Source organism: Zootermopsis nevadensis, unplaced genomic scaffold, assembly GCF_977971745.1.
Source record: "Zootermopsis nevadensis isolate Lab colony 2312 unplaced genomic scaffold, Znev_1.0 Znev_ptg000030l, whole genome shotgun sequence".
Taxonomy (NCBI): Eukaryota; Metazoa; Arthropoda; class Insecta; order Blattodea; family Termopsidae; genus Zootermopsis; species Zootermopsis nevadensis.
Genome location: NW_028259162.1, coordinates 12,106,228 through 12,127,881, shown reverse-complemented (window position 1 = coordinate 12,127,881; position 21,654 = coordinate 12,106,228).

Genomic DNA, 21,654 nt, shown 5'->3' with positions numbered 1-21,654 from the left:
ATCACAAGTCTTATGACCACAAATCCGTGTCTTCATCTCCAGCGTAGAAATAACTACCTTGAAGATGGTGATGATAATTCCTTCGAAACTTCGGTAACCACCTACAAGTCTATACGGCGTTAATATCCAGAAGAGAACAATGCATATTGATGAAGTGGTTTCTGTTGTAACGTTGTTTTACCGTCCTCTCTCTCTCTCGCTCTCTCACTCTCTCTCTCTTAGCACCGAGTTGCTCAAGAGCGATTACCACACCTTTGGTTTGCTATGAAAGTTTTAGATCCCAAATAACTCCTACTTCATAGTTAGGAGACACCCTGTTCGAATCTTGGATAGCAGTAGACCGGGAAACTTACTGAGGTTTTTCGTGGTTTTCTTTAGTCTTTAGTTCAGGCAAACACAGGTATAGTGTATGAGATTTGAGATTCTCGCTACAGTGGAGATGTATATGTCTTCTGGGCTATAATGCTATGTGAACTTACGGTATCCCTAAAGATGGAGGCTCTATTTCCTCCGAAACGTGAGATATATATGTATCTGAACGTCTACACGGCGTCACTACCCAGAACAGCATCAGGCAGTGTTTTGAAACAATCTATGGATTCCTCCTTTATTCTTTCCAATTCTCAGGCATTCGTTATTTCTCATTTGACGCTACAGGTCTTTAACGCATGCATTTGAAAGGGTGTCCAATTAAACCAAGAAAAAACACTGTCAAAAAACGTCAGTCCTATGTCTATTATTGTTCCTTAGACCAAACATAAGTCTTCCCTTCAGTGACAAATAAATAATCCTTACAGCTCGAACGATATTAAGTCATATCCTGACAAAAGCCATTGGTTATCTATCCTGAGAGAGTGCTGGACGGAATGACGAGGGTTCATAGCGACACGTACTGTTTAAAGTGTATCCGTTTCTCGCTACATAACCATTCGCCATGGTTGGGATGTGCTCCAGAACAGCGTTAGAATTAATCAATGCAATGCATCTCATTTTTATGTTATTTAACACAAATCAAGTTATATCACACTGGTAAATACGATGTAGGTTTAAATTCTCCCTTATTAAATTCACGACAAACAATTCAGTTAAATGGCATTGAGCGTGACTAGTAGCCAAGTTTAAATTACGCTGAATTGAATCCCATTATCAGCTGTCCTGTTTCTAGGCTCCCCAAATGGCGTAACAATAGTTCCCTAAAATGGGACAAGACCATGTCAATCCTTATTCCAAGCGGAAATGAAATCATTCAGAAAAGTGTCTGGCTATGTATTGGACAGTTGGTAGTCGAGTCCCGGCAGAGGCAATAATTATTATATTCGTCACTACTTCCAAATCGGCTCTACAGTCCACGACTGTAATCCTGAGACTTGCAAGGAATGCAGGGAATCCGTAGCGTTAAAAGCAGACGCTATCTTTCCCCCCTTCCTCCCCCGCAAGTCTCAAGATTACAGTCGTGGACTGTAGAACTCACTTAGCCAATCGACACGCAGAGGCACACTTTCTTTCTCTGGGAGTCTAAGACTGATCTGTACAACCCAGCGACCTGCAATATTTATTGTCTACTACCCACCACTTTTCAAATTTATCACAAATTTAAAAAGTGTATCGATATTTTATTTCTTCGATATCGATATTTACTCCAAGATAAGTGGTTAGGTTCTACATCACTAGGACTCGGTCTGCGAAGCCTCGTTTATAAAACTGAGTGCACTGCGTGGTGGTTAGGATTACATCAATGAATTCTTCCTTCCCATAATGTTTGGATCCTTAACCCATGTACCTGAACGTCTTTAGGTTTGCACACGGAAAACTTTCTCACTTCAAGGTCTAATGTCAATGCCTTTCTCTTCCCAGTCGGGAGAGCAATGGCCGACTTTAACCATCCTCAGTGTTGGGACGACAAGCCCTTTTGTAATGTCTGGTGGATTGAACCGCCGACATTGTATTGAGCTTCCACTTGTGAAAACAACTTCGGGAATTGATTGTATAAAACAAGTTAAAAGCATTCACTGATTTCGACCTGCGTGCGAAGTCAAACGTCGGGATTTCAAATATACTTTACAACCCCCACCCGCCTTTAGTGTAATGTAGTCGTTAGCAATACTTCGTACTTTAAAAGTTCACGGTTGGAATATTGGCCTTCAGACTAGCTATATTAATTAATTTATTCATACTTATCAATCCGTGGTATTACCTTGAATTAGATAAAGTTTACATGGAAGGACTGAGGAAAACAAATCATCAGGGTACATTGCTTCCCATTCCATATTCGAGCCTTGAACAGCAGTATAAATATGGCAGCCTTCAATTTGTGTGCCGTGTAGTCTTGTAGTTTATCAACGTTTCAGAGATGCGTAGCTACCGCCTTGAAGATGGCAGAGGCATATTGTCATTATTTCATGTTATTTTTATCTATCTGTTTTAGCATTATTGCAATTCATTGACGCAGTTTCTTTAATAATTGAGTTTATGCGTCAGTCCATTATTACTTGGAGCCATTTTCTTTTCTAAAACTAAGGAAAGAAAAGACTTGTGTAACCTTGATCGTGTTTATGTGGATCTTTCTTCCTAAATTTTGATTAAATCATCCGATTTTGATAAAATTTATTACAATCGCTATGCCATTGAATGTTATGTATTGTAACTTTTCAATTGTCCTACATAAATAACTCAAAGATGATGTCGTATATACGTTCGAAGTGGAGATAAATCTAGTATCATTTTTACAGGTTTCAGAAACAGACAAAAATAAACCTCTGTTACGTTCATTTTATTTTATTTCTATAGACTATGAAGTAATAACATGAAATCGTAAAATTTAACTTATATTTTTCACAGCCACAAATGGCAGACGTTCTGTGGTGTCACAAACCACAAACACAGGTGAATATACTCACTAACTATTGGTTAAATGTCATGTATTCATTTAAATAATCTGTCCAGCTATTTGATCGTCGGAAAGTATGTCTATGTCTGCCATCCTTTATTCTGTAAGTCGTATTTTTAAGATGGCTGTCTTCTGAGCTGTAGCACCGTGTAGTCTGGTAGAAGTTTACCAACGTTTCGGATGTTGTTGCTGCCTCCATCATCAGGGCCATTCTCCAATTAAGCCAGAAGACCTTCATAATCGCCACCTCGAGAAAACGATCGACTTCTCAATGTCAGTCATTGCCATTTATCAGGAAAATTTAATAATTTTTTTTCAAATAAATTGTTCTGAAATGTGTTAGCTACACTCTAAACTACGTCAGTAATTTCTTCCTAAAATTTATAATTCGTAATTTACTTAATAGGCCTATATTATTTTATAACAACAAATGTTATCTGTGTTAACTTCTTCATGTTACTATTTCCGTCATTATATTTACAATGCCGTCGCTAATTGGTGGACTGCCTTGTGACGAACTTGATGTTTTATCAAAACAAAACGTCAGAGCTGGCCACAATATTTATCTTACGGGTTCCCCCGTCAAGAATAGTCTTTGGCCATCGGTTCTTTCCCTACAGCCTTGAAGTTTAAATGTGTGTGTGTGGAATGACATTATTCAAGAATCAATTAATGAAGATGTTCTTGGAGGTGAGAGAGTTCATAATATTTGTTGCTATTCAGCTGATGTCAGTTGTCAGTTGGAGCTGCTTGGGAGTACAATAACTGTTTTATGACTGTGGATTTATTAACCGTATTTATCCTAAAATTCGTGCTGTACAGAGGCTGTTACCTCGCGTTTCTGGGTTCGAGCCCCGGCGAGCTGCCAAGGTGTGGAGGCAGAATACAAACTATAGTACCGAACTCTATAAAAGACAAAAGCAGAAAGTGTGGCGCCAAGGTGCCGGTCGCAACCTTTGAAGGGCCATCTGCAAGCTCAAATTTGTAATTTAAAACGAGTATCTTATCTTTCTGTGCAATTGTTGACACAATGGCGGCGAGAGCCATTTGATGTGATGCAAATGTTCTCATAGGTCCGACGTCCACGTGGAGTAGGGCTGATAAGACCAATCAGACCATTTGTTCATTTTTTGAAAGAAACAGCCTTTGAAAAATAAAAAAAAGGGAAGCCTGTCTATGCTGGGAATACCAAAGGCTCTCTGGTCTTAGATTCCGACAAGGAAACACCAAAAATTGTTCTTGCACTTTGATTCGGCGAAAGTTGCCGTCAACTACCAAAATAAAATACTGTGTTATTGTCTAACGAAGAATTATATTTCTGCAATGCAACGTGGGACATTGACCTGAAGCCACAATCCAAACCTCCCTGGCGTTCAGCTTATACTCCTCCACGCAATATTCCCTGACGAACAAGTCCACGTTCACCTGAGCCAAGTTCCCCAATTAACCCCATAAACCTCAACATCAACAAAGGCTACAACTCCTCGAGTTGGAGAAAGGGACGGTTGCAAGGCGTTAATATATTTCTGGGAAAAGTTCCTATCTACTTTCGATCATTAGTTATGGATTTCCCTGCTGTTACAACGTCATAGGTGAAAATATTGCTGTATTATTTCAATAGGTTACTTAATAGACACCACGAAATTTACAGGTTGAATTACAACGAAAAAAAATATGGCACGTTCAGGACTATTACTGCTTTATGTATTTTTCTAATTTTGCTTCACAGTTTTAAATCTGAATTCCAGTCGTTGGGCGGAGAAACTGAACGTAACACACTGAGCGCACTTTAGGAATTCCCATCTGTCTTATGCGTACAGTGGTGTATAATAGTACAACCCTACACCTTTTGAATGTCATTAGGAAGATGTGCGTCCGTGCCGTAGCTCAGGCGATTAGGTGCGGGTTCTTACCCCAAGGAACCAGGGTTGCGCCCAGGTCAGCCGATGTAGGATTTGTGATAAACAAAGGGGCACAGGTCCGGGCTTTTCTTCGAATCTTTCGGTTTTCACCTGTCATTTTTTTCTACTTATTTATCATCTGAGTATGGACAAAGTCACTCCATCGCAATAATAAGATTCAGAATACGATATTCCAGTAACTACAAGAATATTTCTTGTATATCTATCTTCACCTAAGTTACAGCTCAGGTTCATTAGACAAGAATAATGACAGATAATACAACGATTCATCATTCGCACATACGATGACGCATGTGACATATGTCGCCCACAGTTTTCTTGCCAATTGTAAACATGAAGTTACGACCACAAATTATGAGAATACGAATTACACCTAGACACTGATTTCAAAGCAGCATCTTTGCATATACCATTTTGAGACAAAATTAATGTCTTTCATGAAAGACTTAAGCGAAGGAATTCTTTCTCGGAATTCGGTCGTTTCGTGAGTCGACTGTCTTAGGTGCCACGACAGACTACTCAACCTATAACTGAGGGCGGAGGATTTGGTCTAAGCAGGTGGGATGTAGCTTTTTCATGCTCAGGAACTTGCTTCTCAGGTAAAATCCATTGTAATGCGTTCACAAGTGCATCTGAAACTTGGGAATGTAAATAATTTTGTATTGGGAAGAAAAAGTGTCACAGGAGACATATGTGACAGGGGAGAACTTCGACCAATAGGGAGAGCCAAAGAACCTTAAGAATGGTTGTTCATATCACCAGATACACTATAGAAAATGGAAAGCTGACCACAGAAAAGTTTGGTGACCATTCTTTTTTATTTGTATTTTATGTGGGGGTGAAATCCGGTCTCGCTGTGTGAGAGAAGGAAATCAGTTGAGAATTAAGTTGGCTGTGTCTTCTGGGATGTCGCACCATGTACTCTGGCAGATACTGATCAGTTTCAGAGGACCTTACTGCCTGCGTCGTCACACTGATAATGGAGGCAGTAAGTCCCCCAAACGTATTTATAATTGACTTGTGAAGCGTGCATTAAAGTTTAGTTTCAGTTAATTTTTTCAACCCACCACCCATGAAAATAAATCCTAAATTTGCTTCTGAAATCGATTACATTTCTGGCAAAAGTTGAGATTGGTAGTGGGGAGGACAAACGATATTTTTTTTACACTTTACGGAATAATTTTTTAACTTCTTATTTATAAATTCTGAAATTTCTTAAAGGCCTGAAATTATTATGAGATAATATAATGGGATTTGGGGGGGGGGTTTCAGGTGCTCCTGACGTACAGCATTAGACGAAGAAGATGCCCCCTCTTTGTAGGTGGGCCGCGAAGCGACAGCACCCGAGCAGAGATAACTCAGTCGTTCCTTACACACTATCGGTTGTGAAATCACAACTTGTAAATTGTAGAAGTAACGTAGAGCGTGCAGATTAAGGCGTGTGCCTGCATTAATAGTGTTTATAGTTTGTTTTTTGTTTTTTGTTCATTAAACGCAATGTAGTACAAGTCAGTGTGTCAAAATTAAATGGGAAGGAAATGTTTTCAGTAACACAACTCATGCTCAGACAGACTCTTTGTTGTCTTGTTCCGACTTGGTCCTTACCATCTTCCCTTCCCCTCTTACTATGACGTAGCTTAAGCTCTGAGTAATTCTGGTCCACTGTACTTCTTTTTACAAACGACTGTTTAAAAAACTTCAGCTGAAGAAGTTATAAAAATTTTCACGGATTTTGTCTGTTACGCAGGAGAAAAACCTTGACCTTGGCAGTGAGGACTGACGTTTGGGGGAACATATTAACCATGTCAAAAACATAAAGATTTAACTCGGCTTAATGTTGTGTTTCAAGATACACATTTCCAGCCACAGATTTACTACTAACGGACTTCTGCTTGATTCCGCACTGTCAACGTTGGATAACAAACAGTAGATTAGTAGATTAATAAAACAAATAAAGCAGACTGTAATGCACTGACTTAACCTCCATGGTGGGGCTTAACTCCTAAGAAGCCCATAGCTCATCTGAATGACATTTAAAATTCAGTTTCTACCACAACGCGTCTCCATTACAAAAGTCAGTGAGTTCGTTGTTTCTGGAGATAATCGCTGTTTATTTTGAGGGTTATATGAATCCTGTATTACCCTACAGTCCATAAGCAAAATTCTATGTATATTTTACGTTAAAATATTGATATGTACCAATTTCTATTTAAAGGATTAATATTTGTAACCAAATGTAAGTTTATTATCAGTCTAAAAAGTTAACGTAATGTATATTTGATATATTTTTACGTAAGGAATAGGCTATCTAAAAATAAAAATTAAAATTACTCGATGTTTACAATCAAATTTTTATTTCTTTAGATGTTATATGTCCTATTCAATTGTGCACAGTCGCCAGAATACAAATTCGTGTACTTTCTTAAACTCAAGATAGTTAGAAAGGTTAATCAATATGTAGGGTCTATTAAAGTTCTATAAAATACACCATGCCTAAAATAATTGAATATGATAATGAATGTCATCAAATGATTTGCATAAGGTATTTTACAGTTTTATAAAATTCAGCAAGAACAATACATGTATTTATTTATACATCATAATTCATACATTGTCGACAATCAATATTTTATTAAGAGCTCCTAGTATACAAAATGCCTCCTCAATTTGCGTCGCTTCCAACGAATGGACCATAATGGACATTACTTCCGAGCCAATTCGTTTTATCCGATCAACAACTTTATACTCGTAGTTGGAAATAAATGTTCGCTTATATCAATGAAATTTCAAATAAAATTCTGCAAGCACGACTATTTTCTCACCATTTACCTTGCATTGTAACTTGAGAACCATCTCATATTCATTACCCACACTCAGCAAAAATATGGAACGTAAATTACAGGAACACATTTAAAAACATGAGGGATTATTGTTCAAGTTACGAGGACTTCGAATTTGAAATTAATTATCGTGTTGGTTGTTTTAAATAACACTCGGAAGTGGACTTCTGAAGTTAGCGGTGTTGAACCTCGAGATTCTCAGAGTTGGGTAGTTAAATGTTTGTTTAATTTCTCAGTGAGGTGGCTAATTAACTACGTACTGCTGAAGTTGATTGAAATTTAACAATTCTGCCCAAATATTTAATGGCATAAGACTTGCTTCTATAAATGAAATTTAAAGTTTGATGAAATGATTTATCGAGGGGATTAATGTGTAACCTTTCTTTCATTTTGAATAATTTCGATTTTATTCAGCAGGAGTACAACACTTACGTCAGACGATTCCTTCAACGGAAGAACTTGCTTCATCAGCACATTTCCTTCATCTTTCCTATATTGTTGAAAATTTGGTTCACTGTACGCGACAGATTTTTAATATGGTTCTGCAAATTCTGTTATGTCTCATGGCGCTGCACTTCCAGAAAACAGACAATGAACATTACATTACATCTGTTATATTACGAAACTCTTAATTAATTTAATCTTTTGGAGCCGAATATCGTCTGAATAATGTTTAAAAAATCAGTAATTAATACCTCAAAGAAAACACAACACTTCACTATTACAAAGATTTATCGGTTAGTATTGCTTAAGGAGATAATCACTATTTACTTTGAATAATAAGAAAACTAATATACACACTACGGACATAATGCAGAGTTGCTGGTCGTTAAAGCTGGTACATATAAACACCACGGGAGCTTGAAAGATTAAACTGGGGGAACGGGAAATTTTACTGGCCAAGTAACAATTTATCTTTTATTACATGAATAACTGGTCACTCTCCTCATGCTAAGACTCAAGTACAGCTTAATTTATTCTGTTTCTGATTTGACATGTGCGAGTGTCAATGAGGCCATAGTTGAAGAGGAAAATCTGTGTTCCAACCCGTCGTCAGCCGTTCTTCTTAGTGATTTATCCCGGTTCAATTACCCTCCCACCTGCTTAAAAACAATAATGCACGTACAATAGCGTGTCTGTAAAGCAGAGGTCACAGGCTTTCAGGGAAGAAGATTATTAAAATTCCAGAAGAGATTCAATCATAATTTTTTATTTAATTTATTCACTGCTGTGTAAATCTCAGAGCTCCGTTTCCAATCTCCCGGGATTTCATTCATTAGCATCTACTTCAAAAAGAGATGCAAATCTCTAAAGAGATGTTTTATGTTTTTTAAAGTCTTGGAACCTGAATTTGAAATTTCATCTCAAAGCTAAAACTTCAGTTACGTTTCTCTGAGGTGTTTAAAAATACAGATTTAACTCTCTCGTGGTAAATTTTAATGTCCCAGTTGCAGTCCGTAACTCGAAGTGAATCCAAAGGTCATTCCGAACAGGATTTGTATAACAGTAGAGATGTTGGTACCTCATACAGCCACTACGTAATCGCCATAGGTAGTATTCTTATTTACACATCCAAATAATATAGTGATCAGGGTTCACATAATTTAAAATAGAGGTAATTTAACACGTAAAGCAACATTATGTTAGAGCTATTCTTTGTTTATCATGGATCAGCCCTGCTTTTTGTTACTGTTCAAAATTGTTATAAATCTATCAATCATTTATGCAGAGTGAAACGTGTTCAGTGCCATCGAAATGTTTGTCATGCAGTCCCCGCAGAATTTATTAAAGCCTTTTGCGCTGATATTCTTTCAAGCTCTTGGCATGGAAATATGACGCTACTGCAATGTATGCTGTGCATCAACCGATTAAGAGTCAGTTACCGGTACGCAGTCCAAAAATATTACAGTGGACTACAATCTCTTACATGGGTGAAATAACAGTTTAAAAAAATACAGAAACACACTAAGAAATAAGTATATATTTATTTATTATTTCAGTCTATACACAAACTTAGTTTTTTAAAATGTTGTTGTTAAAATTAAAATTTAGCGCTTTTCATCGTTATTTCGATGTTACAATTTCAGCGCTTATTATTTTACGACATGTTTTGATGCTATTGCATCATCTTCAGCGCTGAAATTGTAACATCGAAATAACGATGAAAAGCGCTAAATTTTAATTTTAACAACAACATTTTAACAACAACATTTTAAAAAAAACTATGTTTGTGTATAGACTGAAATAATAAATAAATATATACTTACTGAATTTTAACACAAACATGACGCATCTAAACTATAAACTAAGAAATAAGTCTGATATTTTCAAGTAAGAATGTAAAATGGTTTTTGTACGGGACTGCATAACATAACAGATTTACTCCGTCAAGGTCATATATGAGATATATTTTAATATTATCTTTCAGTCTGCGCATGGGTCTGCAGATTGGTCTCTTTCAGTTAAATTTTCCAACCAAAACACTGCATCACTCATTTCCTTCCTGCGTTTTAATAATCTTTATATGACGCGAAAAGTAAATTTAATTTCCCGGCTGCATAATGAATGCTGTATCCACGCGGTGTTTAACGCGAGCAGCGTCGTATGCTGCCTACGCATTGGAATTTCGAATTCGAATCTCGTTGGAGGCTTATTAATTTGTCCTCATTTTTGTGTTATCTTTCGTTGCCGTGTAAAAGCAAAGGACTCAAGACTGACTGATCTTCTACCTAAGGTTTCAGAAAAAACCTTTCATAATCAGGCGAAGCCAAAAATTGAGATGTTAATGAAACATTCTTTGTCATTTTTACCTCTTTGCTGACCTATTTTCACATACAATATTTTCATTTTACAATCTTGGTGATACTTTAGCTGATATAGGACTTATTGATTTGAACCGCTTGCACATTGAATCGTGGGTTTGAATTACGTTCGAGGCATGGATGTATCTGTATAATCGTTTTCTGTGCTACATTAACCTGTGTTGGCAGAGTCAATACAATTTTTCGATGCCCCGGTTGAGTCCTACCTAAGAACTTAGTTTTATTACTAATCCTAAAATGGACAGAGCCAAAAGCCTAATCCGTGTAATATGAAGAAGACTTTTTCTTAAATTTAGTTTAGGTTTATTTCTTTCCAAGTTTCCATCTAATTTATACCTACAACATATTATCAGTGTAATAACCAGTGTAACTGTTTCGACTTTGAACCAAATCCATTATTAAATAAAACCAATATTCGAGTCAGCTTGTAACACCAACTGAGAAAAAATGTTTCTTCAGGCTGCTACATCTTTATTTAAAAACTTGTTTTTTAATTATATCACGCGTTAATTCCTACCTTCGTCACATATATTCCATAATCTGACATAATTTAAAACTGTGAAAGGCTTTGTAATGTGACATTGGTCCATATCGCTAAGGCCTTGGACCATTCTAATCTTTGGTACGTCTCCGTCCTACCCTAAAGCCTATTACAGGACGTTCGGTCTCCCCTTCCATTCTGCCGGCTGGTGGTTGCCATGGGAACCATCCATCCCATCTCTCAGCTGCGACCGTGCAACAAACAAGCTGCCACAGCAGCGTACAAGTGCAACACATGCACACACAGTACTACCTTTTTCATGAAACGTCTCTCACATCCGTATTGATTTTATGAGAAAATTGCTCTTATCAACATTTTGTCCACATCGCGTCTTTTTTTTTGTAGGTGTTATCCCACTACGCTGTTCTACTATTGCCTCAGTGTGGACGCAGAAGTGTTCACGGAGCAGTAGTTCACAGACAGCGTGTCTGTCTGTGTTGTAATCGAGAAACCAGACTCCTTAAATCCAGGTCTTCTTGTGGTTCTGCAACACCACGAAAGAGCAAAACAGCATTAGGTGTTTCTGAGGGCCAAAACCCCGTCTGTCTCACCGTGCACAATACTATTAGTCTACACAACTAATTATTAACCACACCTAAATAAGATTAATTTCGAAGATGTCTGTCTTCTGGGTTGTAACGCCTTGAAATCTGATAGAAGTTTACTAACGTTTCTGAGGTACTTTCAACCTCCATCATCAGGGCGATGAGTAGCTATCTTCATACTAGTCGCTGTGAAATCCTCAGATACCTAAAATTTACTTTTAATATCAGGTCAATGTATTCAATTGGTTTTAAAACCCAAGAGACGCCACTATCACCAGTAATGTTCATTAGTAAATGATATTGTTGAACGAGGGTATATGAAATGAGTTTACTCGTCTTCCGTTTTCTGAGGGGTGCAGTGGCTGACCCCAGAATTTCCTGCTTTTTTATCACCTCTCAATCAGTTACACCATTAAATGTCACAGAAAAGAAGACAGAGAAGTTTGGCGAAATGTGCAAAATAACTTAATTAGTCGCTGAAAATAAATGCCATGGCTTAAAACATTTTTCTTTCAGTTGTAATAAACTATTGGCCCATATAACATTAACCACAATTTGTAAGCAAACATTTGATTACAACAGGAAAAGTAAAGTCTCCAACCCAGTTGCTGTTTGTCGTATTCGTAGACAACAGTGACTTTGTATCAAGTGGGTACCTATATTGGCGTTAAAATTGAACTGGCGATAAATTGATGGGCCTGAGCGTATTTATGTTATTTAATACATGTCTTAAAGTGTTATGTGATGTGTAAATTGTAGTTAGATGACTTGAGGTTAAAAGAAAAGACAAAAATTACGAAATACGTGTCTGTACAAACACACAGTAGTAGCTGATCTATGTAGTACTTTGCTTCTTTATTTCGAACAGCTTCACGATTGCATTCACACTAAAGTGTATGTGTGCTGTTAATTACAGGAAGAGTGTGGGAAAACATTTTCTTACTGAAGAGTCAAACAGCAAAGTAAAAAGTGAATCTGTAATTATTCTGAACAGTATTTTCATTTTCAGGTCAACTACCCTACAATTAGCAGGTTTATTTATTTGAACTACCTGGATTTGGATTGTCGCCATTTACACCGCTGACCCCCAGAATAACCTACTCACTCCCCAAGCCGCTATTAGTGGTTTCTTACCTGAATATTATATACGTTAACTTAGAATCGTTGGTCGACGTTATTTTTAGAACCGAATTATTTCGGGAATTGATTGTACAGTCTGGTGGAGACAAAATGTCATTTCCGTTACTTCGGACTTGGGGCCCTTTCCCGGGGGTAAAGCGGGGCCGGGGCTTGATGCTGACCACTCACCCCCCATCTAGTGCCCAGGTCAAGAATGAGTTGGAGCTATACCACCTCTCCCCCCTATAGTGGGACAGCTTTACTTTTAGCCCTACATTTCTTTCCGGTTTATGGGTTTTTTTTTTGGGGGGGGGGAGAATTTTAAGGGAAATTCCCTCTGAAATTAAAACGGAATATCTGTTTCGGAGCTACTACGAGAACTGTACTGGTGTGGCGATTTATAGAAGGGCGCTGTATGAACTTTGAGCTTTAACTATTCTCTTTTAAAACATAACCTCAATTATTTCTAGAACTTACGAACAGGAGCGTCCTTGAAACTAGCCTGCACCGCCACTGGTTTCTAACACATTCTTACAGATTTATCACACACAGTGATTCCTGAAATTGGAGCCATTTGCTCTGCGACCGTTTATCAGACTTAACTAAATCTCTACTGGCTTAATTATTTGAACGCAAGAGTACCTTAATCATACCGGAGCCTGTCAGTGAGCGTGCTGGTAGATAAGATATTCGCAGTCAGCAAGAGAATTTTTAATCCCCTGGGCCGTTCAAAAAAGCAGTTTTAATTAAGCACGGTATTAGGATATTATTAGATGGATAGACGGTATTTATAAAATAAGTACTTTAGAATATTTTTAAGCGTTGTTTACTGTAACTGTGGAATTGATGAGTTTTTAACTGAAGAATACTCACTTTGTTCTGCACACATAGAAGTTCTCATAAGTATTAACTATAAAATCATAAACTATTATTAAATTATTACATTTCCACGTCTTAAAACACTTAAATCACCTCTGTGGTTGTTACTGTGACTTTATGACACTATAATTAATAAAATAATTACAGTTTATATATAGGTATAATTAAAATATATAATTAGTACATCATTATAACGCGTTCTCCGGGCATTTCTCGGAAGTGTGTCTACGAGTTCAAGTTACATTTTGGCACCTTGGGGTCACTTTATTCATTCCACAACTCAAAATATAATATTTAAAAATGTAAATATGGTTTGTCGGCTAAAACAATGTTGCCATATATCTTCTATTCCTTTTCTAAGACTTCTGTTATTTTAGATTTGATTGTCTGCATCCTTGTCAGGTACAGATCTAATAGCGTCGCTTCGGGCCAAATAACATCCTTTTCTCTAACTTCCAACTAATTTAAACTTTGACCTTTCTCACGTATATCTCTGCTGTCAACCCATGGGTCAAGCGTTTCCACCTATCCTCTAAGTTTTTTACAAACAAAAAAATCCGCATGGAATATCCCCCGAGCTTGTAGGCCCACACGCCTAAGTTGCGACATAAACTCTGTGTTTAATTAAATAAATAATGTATGAATACATGTGTTTATCTCCTTTTTCTACGATTCTTTGTTGCATTGATAATCCTCCCGGGATTCGAGATCAGGGCTCTTATACGACTGCTTTCATTCATAGATTATTCGACATTATCATAACCCCCGCACTTACAATAACAGAGTCAAATAACAAAATAATCAACCAGAATTGACAATTTTATTCTTCTATATCTCATTGCCCTTTTCCACTGAAAAGCGAGGAAGAATATCTAAAATAATCATTTCACCTGAGATTAAAATAGTTTATTATTGAAAATTATTTTTGTTATTAAATAAAAATGTAGTCACACTTGGGACTATAGAATTTTAATACTTTGTAATTCTATATTCTACCACCAAATTAAAATTCTTAGAATCATATGTAACATATAATTACAAAATACAATGTTTATTGTTAAGGCAGGTGGCAAATATACTTACCATTGGGTTAGACCTAATTCACTGATTCTAATTTAAAACTTTTGTTCTGTACCGTACTAATGAAACTGGTTATGATACTTTTTTGTCCAGTGTAGAGAACTGTAGAAAATCGATATCCTACGATATATTATCGAAACCAAAATGGAGGAATACAATAAGGATAATTATGTAAAGCATAAAAACATTGATTCTCAATACAACCTCTAAAGATGGCACAGTGTAACAAGTCTAATCCATGATAATAGTGATAGCAGAAAACTTTAATATTATTTTAAACTCTTAGTGAAGTATTATTTCTTCACACATTCATTGACAAATAAAAATTAACGTTAACTAGTTGATTGTAAAAATTTTATGTTGTGGGTATCCTGCAGTTCTTAAAGCTTGTACACCCCTGAACTATAAAATGTTACTTGGCCATATTAACCTACTCAGCTTTTTAAAAACGGTTCAAGATTTTGATGAGCAGATGACAAAACAATGCAGGTTAACGACCGACATTGTTTCCGGTTCAGGTTTGTGGATCGATCAGTGTCTGTCTGACTGTGTTGTTCGCTGTCGTCTGCTCACTCAGTCTACCACACCCAAGTTCGAATCGCGATACGTCAATTTTGTGATTGATTTATTGACGTCGTTCTACCATTTATTGTGTCTGAGTACTGTAGAAGGCATGGCTGAACCGAAAGTCATAGCACGGTGATCAGTAATCCAGCGTTAGACTTTGGAATCAACCCGTTTCGAATCTAGAAAATGTTTTTCATGCCACGTAAAAATCTCATCAGTGCACAGTATTGGCCTAACGTGTGATTAACAACCAAGTTTGGTCGATATTCATTCTCTGCACCAGCGTTCCGCTACTAGTGTGCTGCTACAATTTATTATGGGGAACAGACATCCACACGCAAACCCGTGCCCGTCATGACATAAATTAAATATTTTAATTTATATGACATTTCAATGTTCGTTTGTTATTCTCTTCCAGTATTAATGTGTTACAGTAACACTAAATCATGACGTTTAAGAAGATGGACTTCGTTACAACAGAGAAGGATCTAATGAAATATAGGCCTACGAACAAAACAGAGATCTGATTACTTTAACTCGTCATAATTCTTAATTTTACTAAAGCAGAAGTCAAAAGAAGTGGTCGAGTAGTTAGCACTCCTGCTTCGTATTCGGATTCAAATCTCGGCCCAGAGACCGGCTATCCAAGTTCTCCAAGCAAATACCAAGATAGTGCCTTAAATTAAGCCATAACCGCTTCCTTTCATGTCATTTCCAATTAATTAAGCACTATTATCATCTTATTCTACGCCATATAGCCTACGCTATTAAGTGCGTTGTTAAATAAACAAAAAATAAATAAATACAACCGTAAAATCGTAAAGCAAACCCTAATAATTTCGTTAGCTTTACAAGTCGTCACGTAGTAAATTGTTTCGAGTAAAATCTTATAACCTCTTATACCCTTAAAAGCAACTAATGTTATTGGAACTACGATTCCATTTTGAGGATTTGTGAGATGTCGACGTGAGAAATTAAGCAACGAAAACTAAATTTTATTATAATGATTAATACACCAACTATTTATGTTTTTAAAAATATTTATCTTCATCTTCACATACGTATTTTTGAAATGGATAATCGTATTTTAATGCGTTCCATTTACTGTACACAATGGAAGCTGTTCATGGGCCACACGACTTCCAATGTGTTGAAAACTCCAAATTTATTTGAAATAATAACTCACATCTTGCTACAATTCTAAATATCGTCAATATCATTATAATGAATGAACCAAGACGGTCCGAATAATTTTATACGCGCCAAGCTTACAGCAGGTCAGTGAAGCTACGTGTGTTTCCTAAAATATCACAGAAATGTCTCATTTTATAGAGGTCGTTTAGTCTCAGCTGCACTGGAAACGTGGTTGAGTCCATTCATAAATACTTACTTCGTAGGGGGAGTGGGTTAATTTGCTGATATCTGCATACGAGACATGTCAAACGGATAGTTTAGCCTGGTAATAACAGCGAACATGAAAACATCCGGCCATGTTCGAGGCAGTTCTGTCAGAAACCAAACAAGATTCATTGGCGATACAGTCACGTGGGATTCATTGTAGATGTAGTCATGCTGAGATACGTTTTACTTCCACTTTTTGGGCTTTTCCCTATCCATATCAATCCACAGACGCCATATTAAGTTATGTGTCATCTGGGGGATTGGACAAAGGGCCTACTGCCGGCAGAAACAATGGCTATATAGTTATAACCCTGCGTGACGCATAGAACGCAAAGCATGCGGCCAACACATTTTCTTTCAAGGTTGATTTGCGCGGTCAAACCTATCGTGTCTTGCGTATGCGTTGTCTTCTCTGTACCATGCCTAGTATAAACCTCTAGTTTGTGCCGTTTCTCCTCCAGGTAAACACGGATCAGACTAGGATTAATTTCGAAAGTTAAGTGTAACCTCGCTAACCCAGGAGAGAGTCTGTACAAAGAGGGATGTCAGTGTAAATTAAAGAAGCCCTGATCTAAGAACAGACATGCGCTGGTCACATGCAGTTATGCACACGTGTAGATTTCCTTTAGTCTAGACCAGCGTTTCTCAACCTATGGTACTCGTACCACTGGTAGTATGCGAGCCAATGTTGAGTGGTACGCGAACTAAATAATAAAAATCAAAAGATGATATTAACGTAAATAAGTTTCCCTGAATGAATTTGGTTAGTGGTACATTCAACGTGTTAAATTAGAATTAGTGGTACGCCAGCGGAAAAGGGTGAGAACCCCTGGTCTAGACCATTCGTCCTCACAAGGAATTCAGTGAGGGAAGAACAAATTTCGAATTCACTAATATTTTATTCGAAACGTAAGATTTAAGGTTCTGACGGCGGTGAGTATGAAGATTGTATGTTGCGAAGTTTAGAAATTTTTCGACGTTTCGGAGGTTCTTACTGTCTCCGACATTAAGGCTGATGAATGTAGGAAGCAGCTGTGGAACGTCGAGATTATTTTAGTCATACATAAGGACTGTGAGCGACGAATTGAAAACTACATGACATTGGCTTAAAATACACGCGGACCTTTTCCCGAAAGATCAGGCTATAACATTAATTTTTATCTTTGAAGAAAAGAGGTGAAAACATTTAAACTGGATTAAACTGGCTCTAGATCGTGCTTATTGGTGAGCTTTGGTATTAATAGTCTGGTCTGTTATCTATTGAAGCCAGGAATTGTGGTTTTGTTACGTAGGCCGATACTATTAACACAGTTATACAAATGATTTATAAATTGTCTACAGTTGCTTTATCACATTCTAATAGTCAACTTTGTCTTCTGGGGTTTGTCGCCGAGTAGTCTTGTAGGTGGTGACATCACAGTCAAAGCGCACACATAGTAACAATTTTAGTATGAGATTTATGAAAGGAATGTTGTAGTTAAAGGAAGTACTATATACAATAAACTTTTAGAGTTTTTCTATCGAATGGCGTAGGTGTGAAGTTCTAAGTAAGCCGCATTTGTTTTCTGTATAATTTTTAAAATGTAAAGCTATTTTGTTCACACTCTGTATAGTGTTTCTTTCTGCAGTAAAGTCTCTGTTGTACGAAAGGGTCTAAAAGACTCAGGTCACCTTGACAGGTCAATAAGTTAATTACAAATAACCAAAGAGGCCAAAGTTCATTACTAAGTAAGTAACTGCCCATTAAATCTGAACCTACAATAGGGCCTTGGATAATCTTTTATATTTTACTTTATTTTGAAATTGAAAATGCCTTTCACAAAGACGTTTCATAGGAGTAATGAGTCGTGAATTTCCTTTTGTTTGCAAGCGACAGGAGAATACAAAGCTTGACTCTTGTCTTCCCATAGCGTAGACAAGGTAATAGCAGATCGTTTCTTTGTTATCAGGAACTGTCGGCGTACAAATTGTTTTCAGCGAATAAGAAAACAGCGGAATTGAATATTTAAATAAGTAACTGGGTCCTCCTTAATGAGTTAATATGTTCTCAGCTGGCCAAGTTTATTTATTTATTTATTTATTTAGAAAGACGAAATTTACCTCTCCCCGGGCCAAGAACAGAACAGTGTTTCATAAATTTGATATAAAATCATATTGTATCTACTATAAATTTTAAGTTCTCCTGTTTGCCTGTCAGAGAAACAAGGTTGGTGACCCCTGCTATAGGCCACGTACCATGACGTTCTGGAATAAGTTTCGACGCCTACATTTGTTTACATGGTAACGCCTGAGCAGACGTGTGTATGCGGAATGAAGTTATTCAAAGAAGGGAAAGGCAAGGAGATGACTATCGAGATCACGATGTTTATACCAAGATCACGGCTGCGTGATCATTATAAACTTACATACGTCACAATGACACATCCTAGAGTTTCTCAAGAACCACTATCAAGTGGCAGGATAACTTACAGTACCTGAAAGAGAACAGAAAACAACGACTGAATTATATCAAACAGACAATTCCCCGGTGCTACAGTGGAAAGGTATATAAGTCCTGAAAGTTGGGGACAAAATTTTCTAAAATTTCTTTTTATCATCTGTATTTATTATTTTTCAAAAAAATTAGAAATATATTTATAGAATTTGTGCATTAATTTCCAGCTAAAATGACTGATTTTCTAAATTACAGGTAATATAGACGTAAAACAGTAATAATATATTTGTCGTACTATTTAATTATAAATTCATTACTATTTACTCCTTTACCCTAGTACAAGCAAATTTTAAGCTTTAGCGTCCCATCAAGCAAAGATAACTTCATGAATTGGAGACGAAAGTTGACACTTTTGTTCCTACAGTAGGCCTACATCGATAACAACACTTAAATTGAGCGCAGTTAGCCATGTCGAACTGTCGATACAAGCAATGTGGCCATGTTGCAAGGGATCACTTGTCATTACTTTTCTCGTCTTCTGTTCCATGCTACCCATCTCACTGTTCACAATCTTCCTATAATTTCGTACTTCGTTTTAGAACCTCTACAGTTCATGCAGCGTAATTAAATATCCAATGAAAAACATGGGGACAAAAGGGATGTGTAGGATGCATTCCAAGAAAGTGACGCATCAGAAGAAAGAAGGAATTAGTGTCCCGTGCTTATAAAATCTCTTAATTAATTAACATTCTTATTGGTGCTGAAGCCCGAATCGAAAATTTGCTTTTTGTAACTGTGAGACTTTTGTTAAATCCTATTTAGGCTTGCGGGCCAGTCCCAATGTCTTTAACTTCACAAAGCCAGACGGAAAAAAGAAATCGCAAAAAAAAATGCTCTGGCGTAACAAAATAGCTGTAGGCGCACATGCATGAACAGATCACTGCACTTTATTATAAAAACAAATTTTAAAATTAATTAACACAGTTTCATTCCGTTACCCTGGATCACTGAATTACTCGTCTGCCACAAGCAAGTTCGTTCCAAGCTTTTGTTAATTATTTTCTATACGCCACTCTTTGATAATTAATAGAAACCTTAAAATTTCTATACTCTTCCTTGCAGCTGAAACTATAGCCTGGATTCATGGATTTAACAAGGAAGAAATTATTCTTTTGTTATCTGACTACTGTGTAAAATTCACTGATTATTTCACACACAGAGAGAATTCTTCTGTTTCGCCAATTCGTAATAAAAACTTACATCGCCACCATCACCAGTCGCTTAATTAAAACAATATATGATTCGAGTCACATGCACAAATAGTAAAAAAAAAAAAAAAAAACTATCTAAAACGGAATATGTATTAAGCGGAAAGCTGCCTTTATCAGAACATTTACCGTAACGGATTTTCCCACGTAAAAATTCCCAACACTTGAGATTCGATACAGATCATTTGCATCAATTTTTCTTCTTTACTTTTCTGCTTATTTTGCCCAATAACTTGCGGGATATTCTGCAGAGTTAGTCAGAAGGAGATAAAACTTTAATGTCGGTATTTCATTGTAGGCCTGTCCCATTACTAGAGCTGTGTCATAAACGCCACAGGTCTTAATGATATTTATATTTTTGTGCTATTTAGTCCACACACTTTTTATTTTATTTATTTAGTGTTCTGTCTGACAACAGGTCCATATGAACAGGATCCTTCCATCCTTTTCTGGGACTGGGACCTGTTCATATATGTTCTTGGCAGATGATCTAGAACTGGTTTGCCATTGCCTTCTTCTGTGTGTGAATGGAGTAATTGTTGGGATGCCACGGAGAAACCGGGGAAGCCCCGGAGGAAAACTCGGTGATACCTGGACCACGGCCTTGCCCAACACAAGTTATAAATTCGGGCACCGCCGGGAATCGAATCCAAGACCCCAGGATTACAAGGCCAGCGTTCTAACCGCTAGACCACCGTGGCTCACACACTTTTAATACGAGCTAATTTTAGGCGCAACGACATTACGAAAATACCCTTTTCGCTTTGCCATATCTGTCTGTCCGCATGTAACAAAACCACTGAGCTGATTTTAATGACATTTAATATTGGAAAGTTTTCCTGAAATTTATCTACACATTCACATTTTGTTTAAAATGCATTAATGTCAAAACACGTTACACGCGTTTCTCAGCGCTTGAGTGACCCTGGGAAATATTTACGTAGATACAACGCCCACGCAGTCACTTGGGGAATCCCCTTTCGAAGTCCTCCGCCCACTCAAAAGTAATGATCACAGATCCCCCTGATGTTAAAGGCACCGTTTGCAAAGAAGTTTATGTTTTTACAGAAGAAACATTCTTTCTGCCTGTCTCTAAGACCTCGATCACAGATTAAAAGTTTATGGCAATGACGAAGATTGTGCTGGAATTGTTACGCAATGCGAAAGATTATATTAATAACATCACATTTGTCATTAGAGTCATCAGAAAAGTAACGTAAGTTAGAATCCCCACAACTCGCGAAAGTATATAAGGAACATATAGATAATCAATAAAATCTTCTCGGTTAATCAGCCGCGTCAACTGGTTACCGTAGTAAACCGACGTTTCGGGAACCAACTCTGTCCCC